At 43.0% G+C, this 12,884-nt stretch overlaps 1 protein-coding gene across 1 annotated transcript in view; it reads right to left on the bottom strand.

Moving 5' to 3' along the window:
* Positions 1-3,240: 3,240 nt before the first annotated feature.
* The window catches only part of TMEM68 (transmembrane protein 68), a 92,600-nt gene continuing 82,956 nt past the window's right edge, over positions 3,241-12,884 (bottom strand). Inside the window, exons 8-11 of the transcript XR_006198060.1 lie at positions 9,072-9,203; positions 8,783-8,971; positions 4,090-4,321; positions 3,241-3,341 (exon numbers count right to left, since the gene is read on the bottom strand). The gene's annotated coding sequence lies outside the window, so the exon portion shown is untranslated. The remainder of the gene's footprint in view (positions 3,342-4,089; positions 4,322-8,782; positions 8,972-9,071; positions 9,204-12,884) is intronic.

Here is a 12,884-nt window from a genome sequence, read left to right on the forward strand (position 1 = left end):
AATATTATTATTTAATTCAAAGGTCTATAGGATCTGTAGTGATTTTTCCTCACTCATTCTTAACATTGTTGATTTGTGTTACTTCTCTCTTTTCCTTATAAGTCTTGATTAGAGCTTATCCATTTTATTAATATTATCAAAGAACTGATTTTGGCTTGTCAATTTTCTCTATTTCTGTTTTGTTTGGTTTTCTGGAAACATTTGACTTTAGGTATTTCTTCCTTTTTATACAAGCCTTTAAATCTACAAATTTCAATCCAATTGCTGCTTTCGATGCACCCATAAATTTTGCTGTGTGTGTTTTCATTATTATTTAACTGAGAATATTTTTCTAATTTCCACTGTGACTTCTTCTTTACCCATGAATTATTTTAAAATGTGGTGTTTAATTTCCAAACATTTTCAAATTGGGTGGTTTTCTAGATATCCTATTGCTATTGCCTTCTAATTTAATTCTGTTGTAGTCAGAAAATATACTGTATCATATTTCATTATTTTAAGACATTTAATACTCTGCATAAGATATCTTGGTGAATACACCATGTTCACCTGGGGGGAAAAAATATGCATTTTCTCATTGTTGCTTATAGTATTCTGTAAATGAAAATTGGGTCATTTGATATTCCTTTCAAAGCTTTTAATTTTCTACTGATTTTTTTCTACTTCCAGAAGGTCATACAAACCCTCCAGTTATGACTATGAATATATCTATATCTTCCTTTATTTACATCAGTTTTCTTCATATATTTTGAAATTTTATTATTAGGTACCTACATATTTAGGATTTTTGCGATTTCCTATTGAATTTATACTGTAATCATTTAAAACAGCTCTCTTTTTCTTTAGTAACATCAGTTTTCTTAAGTCTACTGTTTGCACAGTATATATTTTTTCTTATTCTTTTATTCAATCTGTCTTTACATTGAAAATCTCTATGTATGGCATATAATTGGGCCTTTGTCATAGGTTGGGTTCTCCAAAAGCGATGCAGAGCCAGAGGTTTCTATGCAGAGTATATATTGGAATCAGCAACTGTGGAAAGGAGAGGAAGTATGCAGGATGGAACAGACGGAAAAGTCAAACTGCACTGAAGTCTTGACAGAGCCTCAGCCCACTTGACCCGGAACACTGGTGTATATACGGCTTGTCCGAGTTGTCCCACATTGGGCTGAAAGGGCCAGGTCTTTATGTCTCTGCCTCAATAGTAGTCAGGTGTGAACCACATTAAGAAGGTCATGCTCTGAGTGAGGCAGTTTTCTGCATATGTGGCAAACTTGAAGGACTTAGCAGATAAAGGCTCACTTCTGACAGCCTGGGCAAGTTCTTCTTTGAAGAGGGTCTGGTAGAGCAACTTCATATCTACCATTATTTTGACTTTCATCCATTCTCATTAAGTGGAATGTTTGGTCCATTTACATTTAATGTAATTATTGATGTAGTTGGGTTTTAACCTATCATCTTGTTATTTGTTTTCTAACAGTCCATATGATTTTGTTGTTTCTATTCCTCCTTTTCTGCTTTCCTTTGTGCTAATCAAATAATTTTTAATATTCCATTTTGTTTCTTATACGGGCTTTTCAGCTATGCCTCTTCTTATTTTCTTACTAGGTATATCTTCAGTTCATTACAGACCACTGTCAGGCCTCCACTTCTAGCCCTAATGGGACAACATGGACTGGATTTATCACCCCATCTGGAACAACTGAAAACCAAACAAAATACATGAAATAAGTTTTCAGACATTGGACACCAGGCAGTGCTGCCCATTGTCCAATGCCTGAGAAGATTTGCCTCATGTGTCTTAGAAATTCAGAGTGGGAGATTTACAATTTTAGAGATTTTACGGTGGGAGAGTCAGTCTCTTCATCATTAAATTTTGTCATTACTAATAACTAATATTGACACAGTACTTTCACAACAGTTTTTATTACTCAATATCTATTGAGCCGAGCAATGGGATTTGGGTCATTTGATCCGAGGCTTGTATGAAGAACAATTTCTTCAGGCTTATAAGGAGAATGTAAAGAGACTTTACAGCCCAGGAGCACCTACTGTATTCCAACCATCTTCCTTGCAATATCTTCGGCTAATTCCTCATAACAATCTGTGAGGAGTATATTGTTATCCACATCCATTAAATGAGGAAACAGGACTCGGAGAAGTTTGGCAGTTTATCCAATGGTACTTGGTCAATAAGTGACACTGGGGGGTCAGACTCCGAGGCCTGTGTTCTCCTCCTGTCACACCTTTCCTCTCCAGCTTTATTATCCCCAAATCCCTTAAGGCAGGTTTCAAGGTATTAGGAGGGTTAACAACCTGATCAAAGTACCCAGGCAGTAAGTGTTTGATTCAGGTCCTTTTGTCTTCAGATTTGGGTGATAGCAAAAAGAATGCTTATCGAGAGTGAAGCCCACTTCCACTATCTACCCTTCAGTCAAGACAATTATTTTGTTATAATTCAACTCATAAAAACATGTCCACATCTGTGACTCTGATTCCAGAAATTCTTTGCAGCTACTGCCACTCATACATTATTAAGGCAAAATGTATTCCAGGAGTGGTTTTGCTAAACCGCACTGTTAATACTGTAGATGGATAAAACAATGCCTCTAATGCCGTTTCAATTTCTTCTTGGATTGTTTGTGATCATTTTGATGGTTTAGTAATAGACTACAGACAGCAGCTGCAACACACACACACACACACACACTCCAGAACACAGGGCTTGATTGAGGAAGTAGTCGATACTCATCAGCATTCGTCATCCACTTATCACTGTGACATATTCTAGGAAGGCAGGAATTATATATCCTGTTCTCTCCATATCCATTTTTCCAGAGTCTTCTCGCCAAGCACGCCAAGTGAAGAAATATTACAGTAGTACGGGAGGGCATGCCCTATCTACTAATAGCATCAGGCTAGAGGATTCCCTGATGGGGGTAAGGGAAAAATAAATAAAGATGAGAGGTTTATGAATTGTCTCCCTTCTGGAATTTGAGTGCAACTGTCACTTGATGATGGGTTTGACTTCTCGGCTGCTGGGATGCTCCAAACAAAGAATGATTACCGGATGTCACTTGGCACCAAGTTTAAGGCAGACAGTAAACCTTGATTAAGCAGAAACATAAACCCAGCCGAATTTTTTATAGCTTATGACTTTGGGGCGGAAAGCATGGGTCATAAGGAAACCAGATTATTTTAAGATTTATTCAAAAAATTACCGTGCCGTCATGCCCTGGGGTTAGCGAAGACTTGCCTGTATTTCCTATGCAGTTTCCAGAAGAAACCAGGGCAGGGGTCTGGATGTTATGATGGCTGCAAGGCATTACAATAGTCTCAACCTTCAAACAAACAAACAAAAAAAGAGATTCCATTTTGCTCAGGATATTGCACTTACTAAGTTGCTAAGACAGAGAGGCCAAAACACACACTTCAGACAGACTTTGCAGCAACAAAAAGAGTGTGCAGGCTAACCCATTAAGTAATGTTATACTTTCATCAAAACATCTCAGTCTCTCTACCTTCTGTGTATTGTTTTCTAAGGCAGAGAAAAAAGAAATGTCTAGGTGGATGGAAGATGAGCGGTCCTAAGTGGTGGTGGTCTTTATCTCATGCGGATGGGGCCTCTGCTGAGGAAGGCTCTTCTCTGCTCCCCCCGCCCCCCGTTATCCCAGAGTGCTGGGTTCTGCCACCATTCCTGGTTTGCAGCCACTTATGATATGGCTTTGGAGGAGCTGTATATGTATTTATTCATATACAGCAAACATCTTGGGGGCAGGCACCGTGAGAGAGCTAAATGAGCAAAGCACAGGGTTGCTCACAGCGCCAGTAGGGATCTAGGCTTAGAGTCAGATGCACTTCAATTCACTGAGGCGGGCAAGGACACGTATCTGTGGGCGAGCAGAGACTCTCTGTGCCCTGGGGCTGGGAATAAGGTGTGATCAGGCAACATTGCATAGAAAGTCACCGGGGCTGGGTCTTGAACGACAGTGGGAATTTTTCAGGCATTTGGAAGAACAGTACTAGCCTTTACCCAGCGCCACTCCCCCAGGCAACACGATCCCATCTTTGCGCCCTTTTGTTTCTTACCCCAGGCAGATGGCAACGTGTTGTCCACACGCATTGTCACCGTGGGTACTCATTGTAGCTCCTCTTGATGGGAATATCCTCTTGGAGTAGGAAGAATGAAGGATGTGACGGGTGCAGGTGACAGCTACAATGACAGGCCTGTGGGTCTCCACAGCCACAGGGATCCCTTGCAGGCCACAGGCTAAGAACACAGCCATTATGCTATGTCTGCTTTGTATCCAGGCGCCCGCACCTAGAAAGAATGCAAGAGGCTAGCAACATCTCAGAAACGAAGCAGGCAAAATAGCAACTCTCCATCTTTGTACAGAACTTATTGTTATTTAAGTAGACCTCACAGAATGTTAGACCAGGGCGTGTCTTAGAGGTCTGTACGTTTCACAGAGTTCACTGCGAAAACGCAAATCCCGCTCCCGTGATGTTAGCTTCTAGAAAAGCTTCAGACTTTTACTTTTCATGGATCCAAAAATCAGTGTATGCAATTGATTAAGACCCCTGCCATCGAGGTATGGCTCTTAGGAACACCCGGATCCTTTTGGTCCGTGGTTGGGGTGGGGGGAGGCGGGGAGAGGGGGAGGGGGAGCAGCAGGGGGGAGGCAAGGCGTGTTGACCAGATGGAATCTCTGGTCACTTTAATATAGGAAGGATGAATGGGACACAAAGCACAGGGTGGCTGGTGAAAGGCAGGATGGAGGGGAGGGACACTTTCATTTTTCTGTCCCTAGGGTCCTTGCACTTACTGTTCCCTCTACCTGTGGCGCTCTTCCCCTAGGTCCCTTCAAGGTGCACTCCTTCTTATCCTTGGTTTTGTCTTCAGTGGTGCCTCCTCAAAAAGCCTTCCCTGACTACAACCACTACCCCTATATTCTTTCCCCATCACCCTGTGATGAGCATTGCTTAATAATGATCTTGATTTAAAAATTTTTTTGAAATGTTTATTCATTTTTGAGAGAGAGAGAGACGGAGTGCAAGCGGGGGAGGGCAGAGAGAAAGGGAGACACAGAATCCGAAGCAGGCTTCAAGCTCTGAGCTGTCCGCACAGAACCCGACACGGGGCCCAAACTCACGAACCGAACCGCGAGAGCGTGACCTGAGCTGAAGTCGGACGCTCGACCGACCGAGCCACCCAGGCGCCCCCAACAATGATCTTGATTTTTATTGGTTACGTTGCGTTTGCTCTGTGTGTCTCCCATGAGATCGTCTGTCTTCCTCACTGCTGAGCAGGCAGAAAGTGTCCGGCTCAAGGAGGGGTCCGGACCAGTTGGAGGAAAGTTGGAGGAAACAGGCAGGGGCGTTCAGTCTCCTTGCCAAGCAGTGTGGTAGAGCTGGTGCTGTGGGCTGAAGACTTATCCCATAAAGGAATCTCCGTCTCAGTAGCACACTGCTCCTCACGCTCTGAAATACACGTTCCACAAATATCCACCAAGAGGAGCAAAGCGGGACATTTTGTCAAGTGATGTGCTAAAGAGGAAGGAGAAGCCCTTTCTTTCTAAGGCATCTCATCTCCACGGTCACTTCTCTGTGGACGGATAGTTTTATTTTTGCAGGACATTCAAAGATAGCCCCAGCCTGCCGAGCACAACGTAAAGATGACATTGCTTTGTGCTGAATCTAAGGGTTGGAGGATGACTGTAATTTGAGGCACCATGACGCAATAAAATGCACATGACATTAAAGTACCGTGCCCGGTGCTTTTTAGAGAGAACACCCCTGAGATTAACGAAGGTTGAACTTGAATTCTGTTAGAAGCGCGACTTTTGAGACCACGAGGCAAATACTTATCTATTAATGCACACGTTGTCCCAATATGAGCGGGAGGGGCCTTCCTTTCAGAAAATACGAGTATCACCCTCGTCTTGAAAATAAGAGCTTCTAAAGAGTGTCTCTGTATCAGCCCTCGGCTTTGGTGCGAGCGCTGGGACCCGAGCTAGATAAACGAGAGTAATATGTGTTCATCCACGGGATGCAGGCGTCTCCGTGCATCGTCCTTCCAGACAGCCTGCTTTCAGGCTGCCTTTTGTGAATGTTCACTTGTGGGTGTAATTTGGCAGGTCGAGGGGAGGAGAGGGGGGAGCACCGTAATCCGTGCAGCTGATTCGTCAGCTTGGAAGGGATGCAGTGAACTGAAACTAACTCAGGGCTCGACTTTACATTTTTGGCAAATGAGCAAATAGGCAGATTCGCACCAAACAGATGTGCCTGCCAGTGACCCCAGAAGCAGCTCCGGAAGCTGAGGTCCACCGAGCTGGTGCTCGGGTGTTAGTGAGAACACCGTAACAAGTATACAATGATTCTGGAACCTGTTGAGCTTTCATCTGCCATCAATTTCGTTTCGTTTAAGCCCAATTCAGGCTGACCTTGCAAGGAACCCTATCCTTTAAATTGGAGCTCTTCGATTGGCACAACTTCTGTGTCTGACGTGTGCTTTGAGTCGGCGGTCAGGAAATTGCCTTTGAAATGGTCACGGTTTGTATTCACATGGTCCCTCGGACTGATGATCAGGCTTTATTGGGACTGCAATCATGATTATTTACAGCACTCTCCAGGACTACCATAGTAGGTTGCTTCCCATGGGGAAAAACAAAAAAACAAAAAAACGTGAATTCCGAAGGAGAAAGGGTAAGTAGCTTGATAGATATCTTGTGTTAGCATTCGGTCCATTCATGCAGTTAACCAGTCACCATGCATTCAGTGCTGTGCTGGGGATACAGGCTGCTAACAGGTGGTTTCTGTGGTTGTGGAACTCAGAATGAGAAAGAAAGTCCAGTGATCTAGACAAAGTTTAGCACCGTGAGGGGTGGAGACGCACGAAGCGGAAGAATAAACCAGCAATCCTGGGAGCACTGAAAATTCAGCAAACGAGCACACCTGGAGAATTCCAGGAAGGCTTCCCGGAGGAGGGGATTGAAGGGTCTGCAAAGAGTCTTGAAGGGTTAAAAAAGTTTTCCAGGGAGAAGGAGAATGGACACCAGGGGCGAACTCCAAGGCAAAGAGACACGTGCAAGGACCTCGACCATGAAGGAGCAGGCTATGTTCTGCTGAGAGTTCAATGGAGCAAAGATGAGAAACTAGGAGGAAAGACTGGAACAAAGGTTCCCAAACATCTCGGTTCATTGCAACCCACATATCTCAGTAAGTTTTTCGTGGCAACCCGAGACCAAAAGAAACATCTAAAAGTTTATTACATAGTTAGGTTCAAATAACATTGAAGTTGAAACAAGGGAAAAAGAACATCGTTTTTTCCATTCTTAAAGCACCACAATTACTTATTTGGAGAATGTGTGTGTCAGTTGGCCACTAGAAAGCCTCTGACACACACATTTCTGCTTCCTGTTCCCCACTGATTTCATGCGGTCCTGGCATTTTATCAGAGCTCCCGCCAAAACCCCCACTTCTCGCACAGATATTTCTTCAACAGAATCACTACCTACTGTTCAAACTAGTAGCCTATCCTCCTAGTTTTGAGTACCTTGAACTCAACACTTTAAAATATTCCCGCACCACCCCTGTAATTTTCTTGCAGGACCCAAAGGCCCTCAATACTCAGTTTGGGAACCACCGGGCTGGTGAATCGGTCGAATCAAACCAAAGAAGGTTTTGTGTGTCAAGAGACATCTCTGAAATACGAATGTGACATGTCCGTGACACGGAAGATATAATCAGCCAGCAACACTTTTGAACTGAATTGGTAAACATGTTTTAAACATGTTTTAAAAATATGGAGACGAAAAAAAAATATATGGAGACGAGACAGGCAAATAAACATTTTCTCTTCACGTCCTTGCATGAAAAAGTAAGCAGAGATTCTGTTATAACTTACTCCCAACGCACAATGGCTTTTGGACTAGCCGTACCAATGTAAGTTGGTACGAATCAACGAATCTTGACTAGCCTATCCGCATTGTTCGACTAAAGTGAGCTATCGGGTACGTGCACTTTAAAAAAATATTAACTTTTCCACCAATGTTCGTAGCTGCATTATTTGTGGTAGCCAAAACATGGAAATGATCCACATGTCCATCAACTGATGAATGGATGAACAACCTGTAGCATATGCACACAGTGGAATATTATTTCGCCATTAAAAGAAGAAAGTATTAATACACTCTCCAACATGGAAGAACCTTGGGGACATAGTTTTGCTGAAGGAAAGATGCCAGTTACAAAAAGTCATATGGCGCATGATTTCATTTATTTGGAATGCCCATAAGAGAGTAGACAAATCTGTAGAGACAGAAATGGTGGCCAGGGCCTGGAGGGAGGACTGAGGAATGACTGCTAATGGGCGTGAGGTTTCTTTCCAAGGTGACGGAAATGTTCTGGAATTAGACCGTGGTGATGGTCGCGCAACTCAGAATACACTAAAACCCACTGAGTTGTATACTTCAAAAGAGTGAATTGTATGGTATGTGGATTCCATTCCAAGGGGAAAAACCAGAGACGGCATCGGTTGCCCAGACCCTCATTCCAGCCTTCTCAAAGTCAAGGATTCCTTCCTGTCTCAAAGGGGCCGCCATGGATGGAGGTTAACTATCCCTCTTGGAGCTAACAGGTGCCGGCCCCCAAATTTACAAGCGTTTGTATCCTGGAGGTATCGTGAGGGTCCTAGACAAAGTCCAGGGCGTTATCTGAGTCAGCAAAACATGTCCCCATGGCAGTGCCTTCCCTGACGGGGGGCCGCCATTGCTCTCCTCACCTCTCCTGCCACAGCCCGCGGTTCTCCTCTGGCTTCCTCCGTGGTGCTGACATGCTCACCTCACATGAGTTCCAGGAGGTGAAGGAAGGAGCCAACACAATCGATGAAAATCCCCTCTATTTTTGACATATTTGACACGTATGGGGGCACTAGGTGAAGGGTACAGCAGGCCTGTTTCAAAAGGCAATTCTGGAAAATGTCAAAAGAAAGAGCTTGTTACTCGGCAGTCTGTGTTAACAAGTCACGATAAGCCCCCACGGTGCTAAAATCCTCGAGATATGGACCTCACCTCACACCGCAGCCACAAATAGCAGTCTACTAATCCTAGAATGAGGATCCAAGGACCCTCTTCCTCTTTCTTCCACTTGCTCGTAATATTTCAGAAACCTTCCTTGATATTTTTAGGTCTTTATTGCACCATCTGGGAAGAAGAGATAAGATTGGTTTTATGGGTTAGTATATGTAAAGCATTTTTGTTCTTCAGCGAAAAGTAACTACACTGAAAAAAGAACAAACTAATAACTCTAAGGTCAGTGTCCACGGAGGACCTAACCCGTGGCAATGACTCGTGCAGGAGTATAATCATTAATCATCCTCCCCCTGCCTCCCATCCTCTTGCACACAGGAGAAGCGCCCTGCCCCCTGAATTACAGAGGGACCCTCCAAAGTGGTCTGGGCACATTTGCACTGGGGCCTGTGCGAGACGATCTACTGAGTTACAGGAAGAACATACTAGAATTATTTCTTCCTACACTTCTGTTTATCTTATCCTTTGCTTTTGTTCATGTTTTATCCTTCAGCTTGGATTGCTATTCCGCTTCTGCCATAGGATTTTATTCATATTTCATGTTTGAAAGCCTTATGGATCACCCTATTAAAATCTGAAGTTGGTTTGCTTATTCCCTATGAATCTAAAGTTCTAAATTGTTAAAAATGTGCGGGTTGAATTATCATGACAGTTATTAGTAGGACACCGTTGAAGAAAAAGATCTCAAACCTTGGAGACACCGCAGGTTTGATCATAACACCACAATAAAACACATACCATGTGGCTCAGTCGGTTAAGCGTCTGACTCTTGATTTCGGCTCAGGTCATGATCCCGGGGTTGTGGGATTGATCCCACATCGGGCTCCACACTAAGTGTGGAGCATGCTTAAGATTCTCTCTCTCTCTCTCTCTCTCTGCTCTCCCTCTCTCTCCCTCTGCCCCTCTCCTCTGTTTACACTCTCTCTGTATATATTTAACAAAAAACCAAACACATATAGCGATAAAGTGAGCCAAGTAAATTTTCCGGTGTCCCAGTGCATATAAAAATTATGTTTATAGCAAACTGTAGCCTATTAAGTGTGCAGTAACGTTACATCTTTAAAAATGTACATAGATTCACTTAAAAAATACTTTATTGCTGGGGTGCAATATTTGACAAGGTGGCCATCAGTTAAATGCCCAACTCTTGACTTCGGCTTAGGTCGCGATCTCACGGTTTGGGAGATCAAGCCCTGAGTAAAGCTGCAGGCTGACAGCGCACAGCCTGCTTGGGATTCTCTCTCCCCCTCCCCATGCCCCTCCCCCATTGACCTGCACGCTTTCTCTCTCAAAAGAAATAAAAACTTAAAAAAAATTTTTTTATTAAAAATACTTTATTGCTAAAAAAGGCTAACCATGCTCTGAGCTTTCAGCCCGTCATAATCACTAATCATCATCAAAAATCTAATAATCCTGAAAAGTTTGAAACACCGCGAGAATTACCCAAAAGTGACACAGAGACATGGTGTGAGCAAATGCAGTTGGAAAAATGGTGCCAACAGACCTGCTTAACACATGGTTGTCACAAACCTTTAATTTGCAAAGACCACGATATCTGCAAAGAGCAATAAAGCAAAACGCAGTAATACGGGGTATGCCTGTATGTTACATGAAAAGTAAGAGAAAACTTGGAAATGTTTCTCTTAATAGATTTTGCACAGTTCTTTTTCTGAGTTCCTATATCCTTAGTGCCAAAATGACACAGGACACAGCATTAATGCCACCCTGACTTGTCTTTTTTATAGATGAAAATGCTGAAAACGCCTGACTCACCTAAATAAGTAGGTGGTAATGAAGGCATTTTAGTTCAGCAACATCACTCAACTGTTGGATTCTCCCTGAGTTATATTTCCCCAAATTAGCATAGTTATGTATCTGCAAAATGTATTTTTAAATGATCTATCAGCTGACAACTCAATCAAGTTCTCCTTCAATTTCGTCGTAAGCCAACAGACCTAAAAAGGAATAGCTACCCACTCGCTCGAGTCTATCACGTTCTTAGACACACATCAATATTTCAAATGATTCTTTCGTGAAGAGGTTTTAACACTCCAAAGCAATGTGCTATAGTGAAATTTGGGATGGGTGAGTGGTATGCTATTCCTCTGTAAAGCAGGAAGGGGGTCACGAGGGAAGGGGAGAAGGGAGAGAAGAGGAAAAATATCTAGACCGCAGGGGTCTTTTCAGGCCGATCAATTGGTCTGCAAGTTGATGGTCTAGAAACAGGCCACCTCAAAGCTCTCCTTGCTCACACACCATAGAACACCTTCTGCACCCCCATACCTCAAGCCCCCCTCAACTGTCGGGGCTGGGTAGCCACTGAGTGGGGAGAAGGGAGAGGCACTGAGTCATGAGCCTGGCACCTGTTGGAGAAATCGGCCAATGAGCAATTCCCCACAGCAAGATAGCCAAAGAACATTAAAGGAGGGAGTGTCCAATGATCAACATTAAATGCTTTAGGATTCTGGAATCTGTAGGTAGTATTGGTCTCCCCCAACCCCAAGTCTCTAAATAGTATATTTGTCTCCCCAAACCTTCCTAAAATCTGCTACACACAAGTATATCAGAAGAGTGGGCTTATGAAAACCAGCCAAAGGAACCGAATTCCACGTTGGGTCAGCACAGAGCAGAGAGAAGAGAATAGCTGAAGGGGAGAGATGGGGGGAAGTTCAAGTACTCCATCAAAGCAGGAACTTTGAGCCAGAAATTGACTGTGGGACTAAAAGCCTCCAGGAAGCTACGGAGATTTGGGGGGAGACGCTGGATTTCATCCAGGATATGAAGCAAGAGTTTATATCAATCTTGTCTTGATCTCAGAGAACAGGACAACCTCAGCTAAAATTTAAGTTACTTGGGACAAATTAACACTGGCAACAAAGAGGACAGAAGCCAGCCAAAGTCCTGTAGCCACTAAATCGAAGGCTGCCTTAAAACTTCCTGCTCTGTCACTTACCCTCTGGTGACCTGGGGAAGTCATTGCCCTGTCTACGGCTCATTGTCCTTACCTGTGTTAGTTATACCTAGCTCATTTATTTCTTGTGAAGATTAAGGTCAGGTCCACAGCACATAGCTCACAATTGCCATTGGCTATTCTTCCTATTATTCATTGATTCTATTCTTACATCTTCTGCTAAAATAGCCTAAGCCCAGATTTTCTTCACACACCTAATAGAATTCACCACTCATTCTGCTAGCAGATTTTTATTAAATGCATTTTATGTGTAGAAAAACAAAAACAAAAATTTAATGTCTTGTATGCCATATTAGTTCCTCCTTATCTACAGTTTCAGGTACTTGTGGCCAGTCGTGGTCTAGGAGCAGATGATCCTTCTGACATATCATCAGAAGGTCAAGAGTAGCCTAACACTCTATCACGATGTCAAATCATTCATCTCACTTCATCTACTCATGTAGGCATGTTAGCATCTCACATCCTCCCAAGAAGGGTGAATATGGTACAAGATATTCTGAGACAGAGAGAGACTGTTCATCTCTGACTGTGCCTCACGTATAAATTAAACTTTATCATAGATATGTATGTATAGGAAAAAAAAACATAGTATATATAGAGTTCAGTACTATTTGCAGTTTCCAGAATCTGCTAGGGGGTCTTGGAATTTATCCCCTGTGGATAAGGTGGGACTACTAAATGGTCTTCCTTTATTATTGAATTGATATCTTCATTCCTAAAGGATTTAAGGAATCAACACATGTATATTGAACACTTGAAAGATTTTACCCCAAAGGTTAAAAAATCACGGCAAAGGGAGAAGTGGGGGGACATCATGAGACAAA

Source organism: Panthera leo, chromosome F2 (genome assembly GCF_018350215.1).
Source record: "Panthera leo isolate Ple1 chromosome F2, P.leo_Ple1_pat1.1, whole genome shotgun sequence".
Taxonomy (NCBI): domain Eukaryota; kingdom Metazoa; phylum Chordata; class Mammalia; order Carnivora; family Felidae; genus Panthera; species Panthera leo.